The following is a 20,990-nucleotide window of genomic DNA, read 5'->3' as shown; positions in this document are numbered from 1 at the left end:
ACTTCAAGGGATAAAGTGAGATGCCAAAACTGTTCAGAGGCAAAAAGCTACTAGTCCCGCTCTTCTAATTGGAGCTAAGTTTCAATGATATTTTGGAATTTATAGTATATTCTCTTCTTTTTATTCTATTTGATTTTCAGTTGCTTGGGGACAAGCAACAATTTAAGTTTGGTGTTGTGATGAGCGGATAATTTATACGCTTTTTGGCATTGTTTTTACATAGTTTTTAGTATGATTTAGTTAGTTTTTAGTATATTTTTATTAGATTTTAATTAAAAATCACATTTCTGGACTTTACTAGGAGTTTGTGTGTTTTTCTATAATTTCAGGTAATTTCTGGCTGAAATTGAGGGACTTGAGCAAAAATCTGATTCAGAGGCTGAAGAAGGACTGCAGATGCTGTTGGATTCTGACCTCCCTGCACTCAAAGTGGATTTTCTGGAGCTACAGAAACCAAAATGGCACGCTCTCAATTGCATTGGCAAGTAGACATCCAGGGCTTTCCAGAAATATATAATAGTCTATACTTTGTCCGAGTTTAGATGACGCAAACTGGCGTTCAACGCTAGCTTTCTGCCCTATTCTGGCGTTAACCGCCAGAAACAAGTTGCAAATCAGAGTTAAACGTCAGAAACAGGTTACAACCTGGCGTTTAACTCCAAAAGAAGTCTCTAAACATGAAAGCTTCAATACTCAGCCTAAGCACACACCAAGTGGGCCCCAGAAGTAGATTTCTGCATCATTTAATAATTTTCTGTAACCCTAGCTACTAGTTTAGTATAAAAAATACCGTTTGTGATTTATTTTATATCTTTTGATCATGTTTTGATGATTGAACCCTCTTTGGAAGGCTGGCCATTCAGCCATGCCTAGACCATTATCACTTATGTATTTTCAATGGTAGAGTTTCTACACACCATAGATTAAGGTGTGGAGTTCTGCTGTTCCTCATAAATTAATGCAAAGTACTATTGTTTTTCTATAAACTCAAGCTTATTTTTTCTCTAAGATATTCATTTGCACACAAGAATATGATGAATGTGATGATTATGTGACGCTCATCACCATTCTCACTTATGAACGCGTGCCTGACATACACTTCCGTTCTACATGAAAACAAGCTTGAATTGATATCTCTTAGCCTCCTGATTTACGATCAGAGTCTTTGTGGTATAGGCTAGAATTATTGGCGGCCATTCGTGAGATCCGGAAAGTCTAAACCTTGTCTGTGGTATTTCGAGTAGGATCTGGGAAGGGATGGCTGTGACGAGCTTCAAACATGCGAGTGCTGGGCATAGTGACAGACGCAAAAGGATTACTGGATCCTATTCTAGCATGATCGAGAACCGACAGATGATTAGCCGTGCGGTGACAGCGCAGTTATACCATTTTCACTGGGAGGACGGGAAGTAGCCACTGACAACGGTGATGCCCAACATACATCTTGCCATAGAAAGGAGTATGAAGGATTGGATGAAGGCAGTAGGAAAGCAGGAATTCAGAAGGAACAAAGCATCTCCATACGCTTATCTGAAATTCTCACCAATGAATTACATAAGTATCTCTATCTTTATTTTACGTTTTATTTATCTTTTAATTATTAAAACTCTATAACCATTTGAATCCGCCTGACTGAGATTTACAAAGTGACCATAGCTTGCTTCAAGCCGATAATCTTCGTGGGTTCGACCCTTACTCACGTAAGGTTTATTACTTGGATGACCCAGTGCACTTGCTGGTTAGTTGTATCAGAATTGTGAAAAAGAACTAAGATTATGAACGTGCGTATTAAGTTTTTAGCGCCGTTACCATGGAATGAACAATCACGATTTCGTGCACCAACCCCTAATGGTTACGTTAACTATGCACTGTCCTGGGTTACTACATTTTTCAGGTATATCCCCCATTAAAGCAGATATGGAACTACCTAAAGGAATAGTTTCTAATTCATTAATCTTATCCTTATGTATGCATAGATCCTTTAGAAATTTTTCATATTTAGGTACTTGCTGAATAACATCAAAAAGGAGAACAGTTACCTCAACCTTTTTGAAGATTTCTACCATTTTAGGGTCAAGTTCCATCTGTTTCCTAGATTTCCTTGCAAGGTGTGAAAATGGGATAGGGATAGCGTCTCTTACGACTTTTGCTTCTTTTGGTTCTCCATTCCTTGGTTGAACTGCTTCTTCTTCAACCATGTCTTGTATTTCATCTTCCTCTTCCACATCCTCCACTTAAACCATGTCTGCATTTGGGGTGTGTTCCTGTGGGCTTGGCTCCTCCTGATTCCTCTCTTGCAGTGTGGTTCTGGACCTTAGGGTGATGGCATTGATGCCACCCTTTGGATTGGGTAAGGGTTGAAAAGGAATTCCACTGGAGCTTGCAGGTTGAGTGTTAGAAGTGCTGGATGATCCCATCTGAGAGACGAGAGCTTGTATAGCGGATGTTAGACTGTTGAGTGTACCTTCCATGTTCTTTTGTCCTTGTGCAATAGACTGAAGTAACCCGTCATTGGAAGAGGAGGGGTAAGTGATTTGAGGGACCTGCTGTTGGTTGTTCTGAGGTGCTTGGGCTTGCCTTAGGTGAGGTGCTCTGTAAGACTGGTTCTGGTTCTACTGTCTGTTGTTGTTATTATTGCACCTCTGATTTTCCTGGTTGTCTCTGCCTCCTCTGTTATAGTTGTCCCTCCAGCCATGGTTGGAATTATCTCTCCAGCTATGGTTGGAGTTGTCTTGCCAACTCTGGTTATAGTTCCCACCTTGGTTGTAGTTGCCGCCTTGTTGGTAGGAGCTTTGATTTGGGCGGTCATAGAAATTGTGAGTGGCTGCCAAGGTGTTGTCCTTTTGTTGGAGCTGTGGACACTCATCAGTATAATGACTATAATCAGCGCATATCCTGCATACCCTCTGAGGAACCAGTTGTTGACTATGTTAGGGTGAGGGAGGTTGAGACTGTTGTTGATTCAGGTTTATTTGCTTCAGTAGATTGGTCACCTCTCCCAGAGCTTTAGTGAAAGTAGCAGTCTCACCACTAGAGGACACCTCCGCAACAATCTTAGGATGGTTGGTCTTGTGTCTAGTGTTCTGGGTAGATTCAACCAGATCAGCGATCAGCTGCCACGCTTTTGTCGCCGTCTTGTACTTCTTCAGAGAGCCATTACTTGCAGCATCTAATGTAGTTTTATCTTGAGGCTTCATACCTTGTGTAAAGTAACTGATCAACACCATCTCATCAATCTTGTGGTGGGGACATGAGTCCAAGAGGTTTCTGAAACGTTCCCAATATTCATAGAGGGTCTCTAATTCTCCTTGGATAATGCAGGAGATCTCTTTCCTTAGTCTGTCTGTAACTTCAGCTAGAAAGTATTTGTCCAGAAACTCCCTCCTGAGCGCGTCCCAGTCGGTAACTACTGCCTCCGATTGAGTGTAGTACCACTCCCTCGCCTTTTCCTCAAGAGAAAATGGGAAAGCCATAAGCAAAATAGTAGTTTCATCTACACCATGACGCCTAACAGTAGAACAGGTTGTCTGGAAATCCCTGAGGTGCTTTATGTGCTCCTGAGCAGGTAAGCCATGAAACTTTGGTATCAAGTTGATTAGCGACATCTTCAGTTCAAAATCTGCAGCCAGATTTGGGTGACGCGCTTGATACACTTGTAGGGTAAAATCTGGGGCTCCTGCCTCCTGGAGGGTAATCCTCCTAGGTGCTGCCATGTCACCTGCACGTGAATCAACTGAATCAGTAGTAGAGGAGCTTGTTTCCTCCACAAATGGCGGTTCAGATTCACTCTCAGATAAGACTGGTGAATTGGCAACAACCACTTCACCACCCTCAGAGGCTAATTGACGCCGAGCTCGCCTAATATGGGAACGAGTTCTTTGAATTTCAGGATCAAAAGCGGTTGAGCTCGGATCAGGCAGTGAACGCATCATTCAACGAAAGAAGCATACAGCTCATGGTAACAAAATAAAATAACATAAAATGCAAATAAATAAATTCCAACCAATAAATTAGCACTCTATTGCAACTCCCCGGCAATGGTGCCAAAAATTGACGCGGTAGAAATTTGTAGATTAAAAATTATTAAGAAAAATGGCGTTGTAAATACAGCTCTTAACCAGCAAAAATCCACTTGTCAAAATCCCAGGTCGTCTCCCAACGAGTTGCAGGAAGATGTGCTATTTTACTAATCAGAGGTTTTCCAAAATGGTTTTTTAGTTGGATAAATATGAAATTAAATTAGAGAATTTATGTTATTTAAATAAAATCTCGACTGGGAGAAGATTAATCGGAAGTTCTATCCTTGTTAGAGTTTTCTCAAGATCAATCAATAATTAGTAGTTGTTTCCACTTAGTTAACCCTCAACGAATGAGGGAAAGTCAAGTTAAAAGTCAACTTCTATTCACAAGTCCTAATCCTCTCCCTTGGCAAGGATTAGAGTTAGTGACTAACAAGCCAACCAACAACGAACCAATTATAATTGAACTCTTGAGTATTCCAACTTAGGGTTCTCCTTTTAATCAACTCCCAATCAAGTTGGGAAACTACTCCATTATCATAAATGTAGACTTTACGAAATAAAAAGGGGAAATAAAAAGAGACGTGATAAACAATAATCAAAGAGATCAATTAAAATAAAAATAGTCTTGCATTAATGAACTCTAAAAGTAATCCAATGTTAACTCTGGAGAGATTAAGGATATGAAAGAGTAAGTAAAAAGTAAGTAAACAAACTAGAATGACCAAGTCCGGAGGTAGACTTTTCTCAATAACCAAAGCCAAAATCTTCAAATCCTCAATTATGAGTATATAGAGAAAAACCTAGGGGAATAGTGAAAATCAGATCTAAATTATGCGGAATGAATGTCGTACTTTGTCTCTGCATGTTTCCTGGCTCTAATCTGTGTTTCTGGGCCGAAAACTGGGTTAGAACGTGGCCCAGAATTCACGCCAGCGACTTCTGTAAATTCTGCAGATCGCGCACGCCACGCGACCGCGTCGTCCACGCGTTCGCGTCATCTGGCATTTTTCCGTTCCACGCGTGCGCGTTGTTCACGCATTCGCGTCACTGTGATTTTCTCCAATTCACGCGGTTGCGTGAGCCATGCGCCCGCGTCACTTTTCGCTGGTCATCTCCTCAACTTCTTGTGTTCCTTCCATCTTTGCAAGCTTCCTCTTCATTCTCTGAGCCATTCCTGCCCTATGAAACCTGAAACACTTAACACACGGATCATGGCATCGAATGGTATAAAGGAGGATAAAATAAAAAAATATACAATTAAAAGATCTTTAGGAAGCAAGTTTTCAATCATAGAACATTTTTAGGAAGGATTTGTAAATACATGCAAATCATATGAATAAGTGGGTGAAGACTTGATAAAACCACACAATTAAACACAATATAAATCATAAAATAGTGGTTTATCATGTATACGGAGGTAGTGGTTCTTGGGAGTAATTGGGTTGGAATCGGGGTGGCTCTATGTATGGTTCATACGGCTCATAGGGTGGTTGGTATGGTGGATATGGGTTAGGGTCATATAGAGGTGAATGGTGTAAAGGGGCTTGTGAGTATGGTGGTTCAAAGATGTGTTGGGGAGGTGGTTCATAAGCATATGGTGGAGCTTGTTGGTAACTACAAGGGGGTCCACCATATTCATAATCTTGGTACACTCCCTGGAATGGTTCTTGACCATAGTAATTTGGTGGAGGTGGTTTGTCATGAAAGGGTCCACCATAACTATTGTCTTGGTATGCATCACAGAATGGTTGTTGGTTATAGCGTATTGGAGGGGGTTGTTGCCATGAGAGTTGATCAAATCCTTGTGGCTCCTCCCATCTTTGATTCTTCCAACCTTGATGCATGTTCTTATTATAGCGCCCATTCCTTACAACAACATTGGAACCAAACTTAAAGCCAAAGGGGTGAGAATTTATAGTAGCAAGTAAAAATAAAAACTAAAAAATTAAAGAAAATAAACTCCTAAAACTAGAAACACTAACAAAGAAACGAAAAAGCAATTATTTACAGTAACCAATAATAAGGCACAGGTTTGCAATTCCCTGGTAAGGGCGCCATTTTGACGAATCGGGATTTTCTATCGGTAAAGAAATTCACAAATATATTCTCGTTGCTAGTATAGTTTCTAAACCAATAGAGAATCCTTTCGTACAAAAGTTTTAGTTGTCACTAAAGCAAACCCAATAAAATTTATAACCTCGGGTCGTCTCTCAAGGAATTGCAGGGAGGTGTATTTATTATTGGTTATGGAAGATTATCTTTTTGGGATTTTTGGAATAATGAACAGGAAAACTAAATTGCAAGAATTAAAGTAATAACTAATAAAGCTCTTAGCAAGGTATGAGAATTGGAAATCCTATCCTAGTTATCCTTATCAATTGTGATGAGAATTGTTTATTACTCCCACTTAGTTAACCCTTACTAAATAAAGGAAAGTCAAGTGGACTAATCAACTTGATTCCTCAAGTCCTAGTCAACTCCTAAGGAAAGACTAGCTTTAGAGGGATCCAAATCGACCAGCAAATTCCAATTATCAATCAACAAAGGAGTTTGATAACTCAAGTATCACCAATTACTCAACCAAAGCCAAAAAGAGAGAAATTTAAATATTGAAAGCATCAATCACATAAATTGGAGAAAGCAACCATAATCTGAAATACCTCAATTTGCATTAAATAAAGAAATCAAATCTAACATGGAGTTCATAAACCAAATTGGGAAAACAAACAAACTAAAGTAATAGAATAAATAAAAGTAGAAGAGAAATTAAATTAAAGGAACATTGAACCCCGAATGGAGAAGAAGTAAACCTAACCTAAGAGAAATCCTAAATCCTAAGACCTAAGAGAGAGGAGAGAGTCTCTCTCTCTAGAAACTACATCTAAAACCTAAAATTATGCATAATGAATTGTGTATGAATGAATTGATTCCCCCACTTTGTAGCTTCTAATATGTGTTTTCTGAGCCAAAAACTGGATTAAAAATAGCCCAGAAATTGCCTCCAATGATTTTTGATATGTCCAGCATGCGGCACTGTCACGCGCACGCGTCGTCCACGCGTACGCGTGGATTGAATTTTTGCCAGGTGATGCGTAAGCGTGATCCACGCGTGCGCGTCACTTATCTTCATGGCAGCTATGGTAAATTATATATCGTGGTGATGCCCCAGATGTTAGCTTTCTAATGCAACTATAACCGCCTAATTTGGACCTCTGTAGCTCAAGTTATGGTCGAATTAGTATGAAGGGGTCAGGCTAGATAGCTTAGCAATTCCTTCAGTTTCTTGTATTTCTTCTACTTTTTCATGCTTCCTTTCCATCCTCCAAGCCATTCCTGCCCTATAAAGCTTGAAATCACTTAACACATATATCACAGCTTCGAATGGTAATAAGAGAGGAATAAAATAAAATTAGCTAAATTAAGACCAAATAAATATGTTTTTAATCATAGCACAAAATCAGGAAGGAAAACGTAAAACATGCGAATTGTATGAATAAGTGTGAGAATAATGGATAAAATCCACCAGATTAAGCACAGGATAAACCCTAAAAATGGGGTTTATCAGACACCCCTTTCTAAATTGACGAGTGGAATTTTGTTGGTAGAGATCTATACTCACAACGTATTTATTTCCAGAAATATTTACTAGCGACTTTCCGCACGCTTCAATTTTTGGCGCCGTTATTGGGGAGTTGCAATAGTGCGCTACGTTATTGATTAGTGTAAATATGTTTACTTTTACATATTTGCATATTTTGTTTTGCTTTTATTACCCCGAGCTCTATGTTTCTTTCATTGAATGACGCGTTCGTTACCGGATCCGAGCTTAGCCGCGTTTGACCCTGAAATTGAAAGAACTATTTCACGTATAAGGCGAGCTCGGCGTCGGTTAGCCTATGAGGGTGGCGAAGTGGTTACTATCAATTCACCAGCCTTATCTGAGGACGAATCTGAAGTGTCATTTAAGGGAGAAACAAGCTCCTCTTCTACTGATTTTGCTGATTTACGCGCAGATAACATGGCAGCTCTGAGGAGGGTTACTCTCCGGGAAGCAGGAGCTTCGGACTTTACACTGCCACCGTTCCAAGCGCGTCATCCAAATATGGGTGCAGATGTTGAACTGAAGACTGCACTAATCAATCTACTGCCAAAGTTTGATGGCTTATCTGCTCAAGAGCCTCTCAAGCACCTAAGTGATTTTCAGACAGCCTGCTCTACTGTTAGGTGTCATGGTGCAGATGATAAACCCCTATTTTATGATTTATCTTGTGCTCAAATTGAGTTTTTATCAATTCTTCACCCGCTTATTCATGTAAATTGCATGGTTTCACTTTTCCTTCCTTATTTTATGATATATATGAAAACATGTTTCCTATGCTTTAAAATTATTAATTTTAATTATCCTTTATTACCATTCGATGCCGTGATCTGTGTGTTAAGTATTTTCAGGCTTTATAGGGCAGGAATGGCTTAGAAGATAGAAAGGAAACGTACACAAATGGAAGGAAAGCACAAAAATGGAGTTTTAAAGAAAAGGCAGCGATACGAATGCATGGACGACGTGGACGCGTGCCTAGCGCAAAATGGCATCGACGCGTACGCGTGGACGACGCAGACGCGTGCCTAGAGCAGAACACTACCGACATGCACGCGTGACCAATGCGTACGCGTGAGAAAGGAAAACTCCAAACCACGCAAAGGCGTGACCCGCACGGACGCGTGACAGACGCCACGTGCAGGAATCTGCAGAAAACACCCTCAGTGATTTCTAGGCCCCTTTTTGGCCCAAATCCAAGTCTAGAAACACGGATTAGAAGCTATAAAGTGGGAGAATTCATCCATTCATAAAAGAGATCAACAACATATAACTTTCATAATTCATAATTTTAGGTTTTAGATGTAGTTTTTAGAGAGAGAGGCTCTCTCCTCTCTCTCAAGTTTTAGAATTAGGATTTCAACTTCTTCTCAGGTTCAATATTCCTTTAAATTAGGATTCTTATATTTTCATTTATTTCATAGTATTTTTCCATTTAAATCTTATTGTTTATTTAATTGCTTCCAATTTTATTTCAATTATCATCTTTACTCTTTTACATCTTAAATCCTTATTCAGAGTTACAATTGGAAAGCTTTTATGACATTATTAATGCAAAGAGTATTTTTCTATTTACCTCATTATTTGTTTGATTATCTTCAAGTATTTATTTAGTCATTTATTATGTGAAATTGGCATCTATGTCAATGGAGTAGATTTTCCACTTGACATGGGGGTTGATTAAGAGGAGACACTTGAGTTGGAATGCTCAAGTGCTTTGTTAAAAGGGACATTGTTGGCTAATTCTGTTTCTACTAACGCTAGACCTTCCCAAGGGAAAGGACTATGATTTGTGGATAAGAGTCAGTTCAATCACTTGACTTTTCTTTACTCAGTAAGGGTTAACTGAGTGAAAACAACAACCTCTTTACACTACACTTGAGAAGATTCCAACAAGGATAGAACTTCCAATTAATCACACCCCCAGTCAAGGATTTTTAATTAATTATATAAATTCTCTTTTTAATTTCCATCGCTTTAAATTACAATTATTTATTTTTCTATGCTCAAACTCAAAATCTTCTCAGAAAAACCCATAACCAATAATAAATACACCTCCCTGCAATTCCTTGAGAGACGACCCGAGGTTTAAATACTTCGGTTATAAATTTTATTCGGTTTTGTTACTTGTGACAACCAAAGTTTTTGTGCGAAAGGTATTCTTGTCGGTCTAGAAGCTATACTTACAACGGGAATTTATTTGTGAAAATTCTAGATCGCGCGAGAGTTTCGTTCGTCAAAATGGCGCCGATGCCGGGGAATTGCAAACGTGTGCCTTATTATTGGTTATTGTAAATATTTTTTTTCTTTTACCTGTTTATTTGTTTTTATTTTCATTTTTAATTTTTATTAGCTACTATGAGTTCTCACCCCCGTCGCTTTGAGTTTGGTTCTAATATTGTTGAAAGGAATGGAAGCTATAACAAGAACATGCACCAAGGTCAAAACAATCAGAGATGGACGGAGCTAAGAGGATCTGATCAACCCTTTAGGCAACAACACCTTCCAAGATGCCATAGACAATGACCATTCTACAATGCATGCCAAGACAATAGTCACGGTGGACCACTTCGTGACAACCAACCTCCACCAAATTACTATAGTCAAGAGCCATTCCGAGGTGTGTACCAAGATGATAGATATGGTGGACCCCCTTGTAGTTACCAACAAGCCCATCATATGCCTATGAACCACCTCATCAGCATAGCTTTGAACCACCATACTCACAAGCCCCTGATGTGTGGAAAACGATCCAACACAAAACTCACCGGCAAGTGTACTGGGTCGCATCAAGTAATAATAACTCACGTAAGTGAGGTCGATCCCACAGGGATTGAAGGATTGAGCAATTTTAGTTTAGTGGTTAATTTAGTCAAGCGAACAAGAGTTTATTTGAGTGATTTGTAATTGACAGAATTTAAATTGCATGAATTGTAAAGGGAAAGGGGTAATTGACAAGAATTTAAAGTGCAGATGAATTAAAAAAGCTGAATCTTAAAGTGCAAGTAATGTAAATTGCAGAAACTTAGATTGCAAGAAATGTAAATGACTGAAGCTTAAAGTCCAAGAAATGTAAATTGCTTGAATTGTAAAAGGAATTGGGAATTGGGATTGCAGAAATTTAAACAAGCAAAAATAAATTGCAACAAGCAGAAGAGTAGATGATGAAGTGAATTGAGATTGATTTTAAACAGAAAAGTAAATCAACTTTAAGAAGCATTCAGCAGATGAGCTAAAAAGAAATTTCAAGATCTCAGGGGTCAAGAGACTAGAAAACCAAGTCTAGATCTCACTGCCTTCCTTGATCCAATTCAAAGAGTAATTGCAAACAAATTAAAATTCAAAACAGTAAAGAAACTTGGAATCCAAATCACTAAATTCTTGAATTATGCAGAGAAAGGAACAAAGTGATCTCAAGGGTGAGGTTGAGACAGAATTTCCTCAACTCTTTACTATCAAGACTCAAGTAAGCTTTGCAGAAAAGAAAACAGAAAACCTAGAGGGGAAGATAACTCAATTCTCCTCCATATTCTCCAAAAATAAAAAAGGAAGCTCTCCAAATTACAAGTTCCAATTCTAACAGAGGTAAAAAAATCTAAAGTTTAAGTAAAAGTCCTCTCTAAATCAAACTAGCTTCTATTTATACACTTCCTTCTATTGATCATTAAGCCTTGAATTTGGGCCTTGGCCTTGATGGAGTTGGATTGAAGATAGCCTCAGTTGATTGCTCTTGGACTTGAGAAGAAACCCGTTTGCAATTTGGACTTTGGAGCATTCACGTTTGAGTCAACATTTGAGGCAAACATTGACTCAAACGTTTGCGTGTTAGCATTATGCAGAACGGTGCTTTTCTGAGACTCACGTTTGAGTTCACGTTTGAGGTCAAACGTGAGCTCAAACGTGGTTCTCTCCAGGGAAATTTTTAGCCAACGTTTGACCTCAAGTTTGTGGCAAATGTTGGCACAAACGTTAAGTCCTCCTGATGCATTTTTTGAGCCAACGTTTGACCTCAAGTTTGAGGCAAACGTTGGCGCAAACATTGGCTCCTCCAGGGTTAATTTTTGAGCCAATGTTTGACCTCAAGTTTGAGGCAAACGTTGGCGCAAACGTTGGCTTCTCCTAGGTGAATTTTTGAGTCAACATTTGACCTCAAGTTTGAGGCAAACGTTGGCACAAACGTGAGCTCTTCCCAAGGTAGCTTTGCTGCCTTCATTTCCATTGCTGCCATCCCCTTTCTTCATCCTTCCTCTAAGCCCTTTTGGTCACCTGTCATCACTCAACAAATGCATCAAAGCTATGCTAAAATCATGAGACTTCTTCTCATCCTTGACATATAAGCAATTATAGCACAAAACCTCATGAAAATGCATCAATATACTCATGGTTGATTGAATCCAAATACACATGAATTTCTACCCAAATGGCTTACTTGTAGCTCAAGAAAGTTCATAAAACCTATTAAAAACAAAGGAAAAAAACTAGTAAAACTAGGCTAAGATGCCTTGGTATCACAACACCAAACTTAAATCTTACTTGTCCCCAAGCAAGCATCAAACATAAGAGAGAATGACATGAAACAGAGAAGTGTGCATATCCTTATTGAGCATATAGTTGAATTTAGTCCATGGGGTTTATATACAGACAATGGTGGTTCATTTATTGTTTGCTGTTACATAAGAGATGTTTCCTTAAAGGTTTACTAAGTTTGCTGCTATAAGGCTTTACTTTTGCTTGTTCCCTTGCTAACTTTTCCTTCTTTGTTTTGCTCAGAGAACTTATATTCTTTGAAGGCTTGGTGGCAAATGTTGCAGCAGCCTTTGGCTTAATTTTGCTCAATATTTCTTCACCACAGACACATGGCTCACCCTTTTCTTCCTAGGATCATTGATGCCCAGCATCTCTTTGGATAACTAAATGTTTTGTGGCTAGGTTGCTCTTTATTGTGGACTTTCAGTTGGCAATCCCAAATCAGTTGATCTAAGTGGCCAAGTTTTGAAATACTCCTCAGAACTTACTTGTCCAAGAATATCCTAGTACAAAAACACCACAGGCATGTGTCCTAGGGGTCCAAGCTATTGGTGCCTAGCCTTATTGTTTGTTTTCTTTACCACTTTTGGCTTTTTCTCTTTCTTTTTCTTTCTGTTTTATTTCTTTCTCAAGGGATTTTTAATGATACAAGCCTTCATAACAACAAACCAGTTCACACTTCTAGGAAAAATGTCATTATACAGCTTTTATTTTATGAGCCATGCATTAAATCAACAAATACCACCACTAACTTTCATTCTTACTTTTGCAACATTAGATATTCACTTTCTAATTCAAACATTTCTCTTTTATTGAATTGAAAAGGCACAGGGGACAAAGCATGCATTTAATCAAGTGAAAGTGAACACACAAGCACACACTTAAGCTAGCATACTTATTTCAACTAGAACACTCAAGATGCAAAATGACTGAACTAACAGTTACTGTTGCGATGGTTACATTCAAACTTCCAAATTAGAACAGTTCAATGCTGATAGAATTAAGTGACAATACAACCTCTTGGTGGTTTCTTCTTCTTACTCTCTGCTGATGGTATGTAGCCCTTCCAAGAAAGTGATTAAATTCCTGCAAAGTTTACGGAAGTTGCTTGTCTCTCAAGCCCTTAGGTACTGGTTAATATGCAGGATTTTCTTGTAGGCTTTTGAACTTACTTTGGTGTGTGAACACCAAACTTAGTTCCTTGCCACCTTTCTCATGCATCAAAATAACTATATGTGAAATCCTCTTATCTTTGTTAAAGACAATAAAATTAAAGACTAGAAAATGGACACTGGTTAAGTAACTTCTCTAATTGCTTGGAGCTAGCAACTTTTTATGCAGAAAGTGAGAATGTGCTTTTAATTAAGATTTTGGTGGAACACCAAACTTAGAATTCTTCATTCTCCCTTTAATTGTTTTGGTGCATAACACCCAACTTAGCTCCTTGCAATATAGATAAGTCTAATTAACCCTTTTATTGAAATAGCTATGAAAAGTGAACTAACTCAAGTTGGGATGCCTCCCAACAAGCGCTTCTTTATTGTCACTAGATTGACATCTCATCCTTTTATCATGGGGGTTGAAAATCATAGTGCCTCAGCTTTTCTCCTCTTATTGTGAACTTCCTTCCGGTCTCCTCTTTGATGATCTCTAGGTGTTCAAGTGAAAGGATCCGGTTCACAGTATAGCACTCAGATAATTGTGGAGACACCTTCATTGGTTGGGTGTTTAACATCACTTTATACCCTGGTGAGAAGCCTTCAGTGGGGATATTCTTGTTTCTCCAACCTTTTGGCCTTTTCTTCTTTTCTTTCTCAGAAGATAATTCATGCCTTGGTGGTTCTTTATCTGGAGTTTTGAGGTTCTCATCTGGGGGTTTTGGATCTAGTTCCTCCTTGATTTCTTTGGTCTGTTGCACCATCTCTACTTCTTTCAAGTATGGATTTAGAAGTCTTGGATTTAACTCATTGAATGCCCCCTTCAAGCTTTGATCCCTGGCCTTATCCTTCATACAATCTTCTTCTTGAGTGGGCTCATGCAAGGTTTTAAAAATATGGAATGCTAGGTGCTCATCATGCACTCTCAGCAATAATTCCCCTTTTTCAACATCTATGAATGCTCTACCCGTAGCTAGGAAAGGCCTCCCCAGGATGATGGGAGTGCTAGGATCCTCTTCTATATCTGAGATAACAAAGTCAGCTGGGAGAAAGAATTTTCCCACTTTTACCAACACATTCTCCACAACTCCCAGTACTTGCTTAATGGATTTGTCAGCCATTTGGAGAACTATTCGTGTGGACTTCAGCTCAGAAATTTGTAGTTTTCTCATTAGAGACAAAGGCATAAAGTTTATGCTTACACCGAGGTCACAGAACGACTTCTCAATTGTTATGTTTCCTATGGTGTAAGGTATGTAAAAACTCCCAGGATCATCTTTCTTCTCTGGCAACTCTCTTTGGAGGATAGCACTACATTCCTTTATCATCTCAACAATCTGTCCTTCCTTCAGGGATCTTTTCTTTGTGAGTACTTTTTTCATAAATTTGGCATATAATGGCATCTGTTCAAGTGCTTCTAAGAAAGAAATATTGATTCTGAGAGTCTTGAATATATCTAGGAATTTTGAGTATTGCTTATCCTCGTTTTCTCTCCGAAACCTTTGAGGGTATGGAAGTTTGGGGACATGTGACTTCACCCCTTCCTTCTTCTTTTGTAGCTGTAGCTCAAGGATGTTTTTGTCTCTCTTTGAGCTTTTTGCATTCTTGGTCTTTCTATCCTCTTCAATTTTCTCTTCTGTCTCTTCTTGTGGAACTTCTCTATTGTGTTCTTCTTGATTGATGGCTTCCTTCTCCCTAGTCTCCTCACTTTCCACTATGATTGCTTTGCACTCCTCCCACTTTGTAGCTTTTCCTTTGTCTCTTTCAGTGACATTGGGAAAGGTAATTGCTCTCTTCTCACCCATTTCTGAAATTTGCTTAGCCATTTGCTCCATATGCCTCTCAAGGTTTCTGATTGACGCTTCTTGGTTTTTGCTTGCCATCTCTTGATCTTTTCTTGCTGCTTCTTGATTTTTCATGAGTTTCTCCATTATCATCTCCAGACTAGAGATTCTTTGAGAGTCTGGATTTGGTTGTGGTTGTGTAAAGTGAGATGGTTGTTGCTGGAAGTTGTTTGAACTATTTTCAGGGTTATTTTGTGGGTGGAATGTGGATGTGGAAGGTGGATGATGGTTGTTTTGGTTAGTGACTGAGTTATTAGGTGGATAATAGCTGGAATTTGGGTGGTTGTTTTGGGGTTTTCTGTATGGATTATGGTTAGTGTTTTGCTGGTCGTGGTTTGAGTAAGTTGTGTTTCTTGAGTTGTTTTGGTTTGAGTTTTTCTGCCACAGTTGCTGGCTGTGGGTGTGGTTATCTCCCTATCTGAGATTTGGATGGTTCTTCCAGGATGGATTGTAGGTGTCACCATAAACTTTATTTTGGCCTGAGCCTTGGTTGTGCACATATTGAGGTTTTTTCCTGCTGCTGATCTTCTTGGTTTTCTTCATTTTGCCCCCATGTGGTTGATGGTTGGCTTGTATTCACTGCTGCAACTTGCAAGCTATCAATCTTTTTAGCCATCTGCTCAAATTATTGTTGAATCTGCTGCTGCATTATCTTGTTTTGAGCTAGGATGGTGTCCACTCCTTCCAATTCTAGCACTCCTTTCCTTTGTGATGGTTGGCGTTGTCTTTGATGAGCAAAGAAGTATTGATTATTTGCCCCCATATCAATGAGGTTTTGAGCCTTCTCTGCTGTCTTCATCAATTGTAAAGAACCTCCTGCTGAATGGTCTAGTGCTTCTTGAGCCTTAAGAGTTAACCCTTCATAGAAATTTTGAAGAATGTCCCATTCATTAAACATTTCAGGGGGACATTTTCTAATCAGAGCCTTGTATCTCTCCCATGCCTCATAGAGAGATTTTGCATCCATCTGTGTGAAAGTTTGCACCTCAGTCTTGAGCCTGATGATCCTTTGAGGTGGGTAGAACTTAGCCAAGAATTTAATCACTAGATCCTCCCAGCTAGTGATCCTTCCTTGTGGAAAGGTTTCAAGCCATTGAGCAGCTTTGTCCCTCAATGAGAATGGGAACAGCAGCAAATTTATATGTTTCTGGATGCACACCATTGAACTTTACTGTATCACAAATTCTTAAGAAGGTGGAGAGATGCTGGTTTGGATCTTCTGTTGGACTTCCTCCGTATGAGCAATTGTTTTGCACCAATGTGATAAGTTAGGGCTTCAATTCAAAGTTATTTGCATCGATATTTGGGGTAAAGATGCTACTCCCACAATGCCTTGGATTAGCAAATGTATATGAAGCCAAAACTCTCCTTTGGGGTTGACCATTGTCGTTGGCCACTCCCACTTGTGGATTTGTTGGATTTTCCTCCATTTATTGGTTCTCTTCTCAACCTCCAAAGTGTTTCAGGATCAAAAGGTGTGGATTCATCACTTCTTCCTCCTGACATAAACACAGAACCAGGAACCAGAATTAAACACTCTATTGCTTGAGTGAAGTTAGTGTTAGCTTAAGCAAAAATTCAAACAGTTAGTATACTTAGTAAAAAAAAAAGAAAAAGTGCTTAATCTAGACCACCACCTTACTTAATCATTGTCAATCTAATCAATCCCTGGCAACGGCACCAAAAACTTGATGTGTGGAAAACGATCCAACACAAAACTCACCGGCAAGTGTACTGGGTCGCATCAAGTAAGAATAAATCATGTGAGTGAGGTCGATCCCACAGGGATTGAAGGATTGAGCAATTTTAGTTTAGTGGTTAATTTAGTCAAGCAAACAAGAGTTTATTTGAGTGATTTGTAATTGACAGAATTTAAATTGCATGAATTATAAAGGGAGAGGGGTAATTGACAAGAATTTAAAGTGCAGAATTAAAAAAGCTGAATCTTAAAGTGCAAGTAATGTAAATTGCAGAAACTTAGATTGCAAGAAATGTAAATGACTGAAGCTTAAATTCCAAGAAATGTAAATTGCTTGAATTGTAAAAGGAATTGGGAATTGGGATTGCAGAAATTTAAACAAGCAAAAATAAATTACAACAAGCAGAAGAGTAGATGATGAAGTGAATTGAGGTTGATTTTAAACAGAAAAGTAAATCAGCTTCAAGAAGCATTCAACAGATGAGCTAAAAGGAAATTTCAAGATCCCAGGGGTCAAGAGACTAGAAAACCAAGTCTAGATCTCACTGCCTTCCTTGATCCAATTCAAAGAGTAATTGCAAACAAATTAAAATTCAAAACAGTAAAGAAACTTGGAATCCAAATCACTGAATTCTCGAATTATGCAGTGAAAGGAACAAAGAGATCTCAAGGGTGAGATTGAGACAGAATTTCCTCAACTATTTACTATCAAGACTCAAGTAAGCTTTTCAGAAAAGAAAACAGAAAACCCACAGGGGAAGAGAACTCAATTCTCCTCCCAATTCTCCAAAAACCAAAAAGAAAGCTCTCCAAATTACAAGTTCCAATTCTAACAGAGTTAAAAAAATCCAAAGTGAAAGTAAAAGTCCTCTCTAAATCAAACTAGCTTCTATTTATATACTTCCCTCTATTGATCATTAAGCCTTCAATTTGGGTCTTGTCTTTGATGGAATTGGATTGAAGACAGCCTCAGTTGATTGCTCTTGGACTTGACAAGAAATCCATTTGCAATTTGGACTTTGGAGCATTCACGTTTGAGTCAACGTTTAAGGCAAACGTTGACCCAAACTTTTGCGTGTTAGCATTATGCAGAACGGTGCTTTTCTGTCACTCACGTTTGAGTTCACATTTGGGGTCAAACGTGAGCTCAAACGTGGTTTTCTCCAGGGAAATTTTTAGCCAACGTTTTACCTCAAGTTTGAGGCAAACATTGGCGCAAACGTTAAGTCCTCCTGATGCATTTTTTGAGCCAACGTTTGACCTCAAGTTTGAGGCAAACATTGGCACAAACGTTGGCTTCTCCTAGGTGAATGTTTGAGCCAACGTTTGACCTCAAGTTTGAGGTAAACTTTGGCGCAAACGTTGGCTTCTCCTGGGTGAATTTTTGAGACAACATTTGACCTCAAGTTTGAGGAAAACGTTGGCACAAACGTGAGATCTTCCCAGGGTAGCTTTGCTGCTTTCATTTCCATTGCTGCCATCCCCTTTCTTCAACCTTCCTCCAAGCCCTTTTGGTCACCTGTCATCAATCAACAAATGCATCAAAGCTATGCTAAAAACATGAGACTTCTTCTCATCCTTAACATATAAGCAATTATAGTACAAAACCTCATAAAAATGCATCAATTTACTGATGGTTGATTGAATCCAAATTCACATGAATTTCTACCCAAATAGCTTACTTGTAGCTCAAGAAAGTGTATAAAACCTATTAAAAACAAAGGAAAAAGACTAGTAAAACTAGGCTAAGATGCCTTGGCATCACCCCCTACCACCATTCACCTTCATATGACTCTAACCCGTATCCACCCCAATTCCAATCCCATTACTCCCAAGAACCACCACTTCCCTATGCACCATGTCCATGTCCATCGACCCAAGAATAAAAGTAGCAACTCAAGGAAACAGTGGAAAAATTGCATGCAACCCTTCACCAACTGGAGCAAGTGATCAATCGATTACCTTCCAGGTGTTCGGACACTCAAGGAACCCCCATGGCTTCATGTGGATAATCTAATGACAAACATAGCATGAAGGAGATACTAGAAACTCCAATGGACAGTAAGGAGCACGACTTTGTACTGGAACAAGTGGAGGAAGCTGAAATTATCGAAGAAGAAGAATTGGTTGAACACTTAGGAGACGCTGAACCTCCATGGGAATCCAGAATTGTGGAGAATTCCGTCAAGAAACTTGCAATTGATGCTAAGGAGGATAATGCATAGCCCCCAAAGTAGGTATCTCTTGAAGAACTCGACGGAACAACTCAAGAAGCGAGTTTCCTTGATAATAATAATCACAAGTCAAGTTTCTTTAAGACTGAAGAATCCTCCCAAATGAATACGAAGACGATACGGAGGTAGATTTTTCTCAAACTCCAACTTATGACTTGAGTGATGAGGAAGATATCAAAGACTTTGATCAAGACGTGGTTGCAGTTGAAGAAGTTTGTAAGGAAGTAGAAGAATTCACAGAAGAATACAAGGGAGTAGAGCTTGCAAAACCACTTGAAACACCTTTTCCAAGGCCATTACCATCCAATACAAACTTCAAGTGGGTAAAATCCTTAGCCTTTATCTTTACTTTTCCACTTGAATATGGTTTGCTTGAAACAGATGGCTGGCTTAGAGCTCTTTGCGGCTTTAAGAGTAAAAGAGAAATGGTTCGCACTCAGAGCTGGTATTCAAGATTCAATAAAATTCCACACTTCAATTTGAGGTACAAGGATTGGTTTCAATTTCAATTGAACGGGTCTTGGAAGATGTTTGGTCATCTTAGTGAGAATTCCAAATTCCGCCCGGTTAGAACAATGTAGATAAAAGCGAAAGCAGTTACAAAAGCAAGGTTTAGGATCCTGGGATTCATTCTGACAATCAACACCCGTGGAGCCTGAAAACCTGCTTTGTTTTGCTCGAAGGTTTTAGATGCCTAATTTGGGATCCTGGAGGATATTGGAACTACAAAAGTTAGTGGAGATTTCTGGATGAGTTCAAACACAAGCCACCATAACAATGAGCTCATCAAAACGTCCAACTTAAGGACTTTAACTAAAAGTGCTAGGTGGGAGACAACCCACTATGGTATGATTGTTCCTTTTTCATTTTTATTTTATTTCATTTTGTTTATTTTTAAGTTTTATTTTATTCTATTTTCATTGAACCTGGAATTATTCATAGCATCCACATTAGCATTGCATTTTGCATCCTGTATATTATAAAAAAAAAGCACCTCACGCGTGCGCATGGGCCACGCGTGGGCGTGAATTACAAATCGGCGTCAAAATCCAACGCCCAGAAAGTTGGGCTGGAATCGTGCGGCTGTTGTGCGTTAGGCAGAAATTGGGCCACGCGAACGCGTCAATGATACGGTCGCGTGACTTTTACTTCACACACACCACGCAAAAGCATGGGCGATGCGTACGCGTCGCATGAATATTATTGCCCCCCTAAATGGAAACAGAGAGTTGCACCAAAACGACGCTGGAATTGTGCGTTTAGCACAATTCTAAGCGACGCGTACGCGTCACTTTCATTATCCTTCATTCACGCGATCCCGTCAATGACGCGTTCGCGTGATTGCCTTTCTACCTCAACCACGCGATCGTGTGACCCACGCGTCCGCGTGGATTCAAATACCCTAACCCCTAACTCATGCGAAACCCTACCCCTTTTGTGTACCAAAAACCCACCCACTACCCCTTTGCACTCTCCCTCTTCCCTTCTGCCACCACCGATCAGCCACCACAACCCAGCCCCGCCGCGCCGTGCTCCTACCACCGCGCCACCCTCACAGCATCCCCCTCCTCCCTCCCCTTTCTTCTTCCTTCCTCCCTCCCCTCTCCCCTCTCCCCTCCACGACCCCAGCCCCATACCCGAGCCACTCCAGTACCGCCGCCACCACCCAGGACCTCCCACCGGCCACCACGCCCCCCAACCCTTCCCTCCTCTCCCCTTCTTCTGCATCCCTCCCCCAAAACCCCCTTTCACCCCCAAACCTCCACTGCCGCGCCACCCTGCCGCGCCACCGAACCGCCGTCGTGACCGCCTCCCAGCGCCGCCAATTCACCACCCCCGCCATCTCTCTGATTCCATATTCCATACCTGTGCAAACCAGGTTCCGCCAAATGCCGATTCCGTTCCCAATTTT

The 20,990-nt window shown here is 39.7% G+C and overlaps 1 non-coding gene across 1 annotated transcript; it reads left to right on the top strand.

Annotated features, from left to right (window-relative positions):
* The first annotated feature begins 3,234 nt into the window (after positions 1–3,234).
* Positions 3,235–3,341, top strand: LOC112745777 (small nucleolar RNA R71). The gene has a single exon (XR_003173688.1). It is a non-coding gene; the product is annotated as a small nucleolar RNA R71 (small nucleolar RNA).
* Positions 3,342–20,990: the final 17,649 nt, after the last annotated feature.

Source organism: Arachis hypogaea, chromosome 14, assembly GCF_003086295.3.
Source record: "Arachis hypogaea cultivar Tifrunner chromosome 14, arahy.Tifrunner.gnm2.J5K5, whole genome shotgun sequence".
Lineage (NCBI taxonomy): Eukaryota > Viridiplantae > Streptophyta > Magnoliopsida > Fabales > Fabaceae > Arachis > Arachis hypogaea.
Note: the sequence above shows the minus strand (reverse complement) of the source record. Positions and strands in the feature narration are given on the sequence as shown.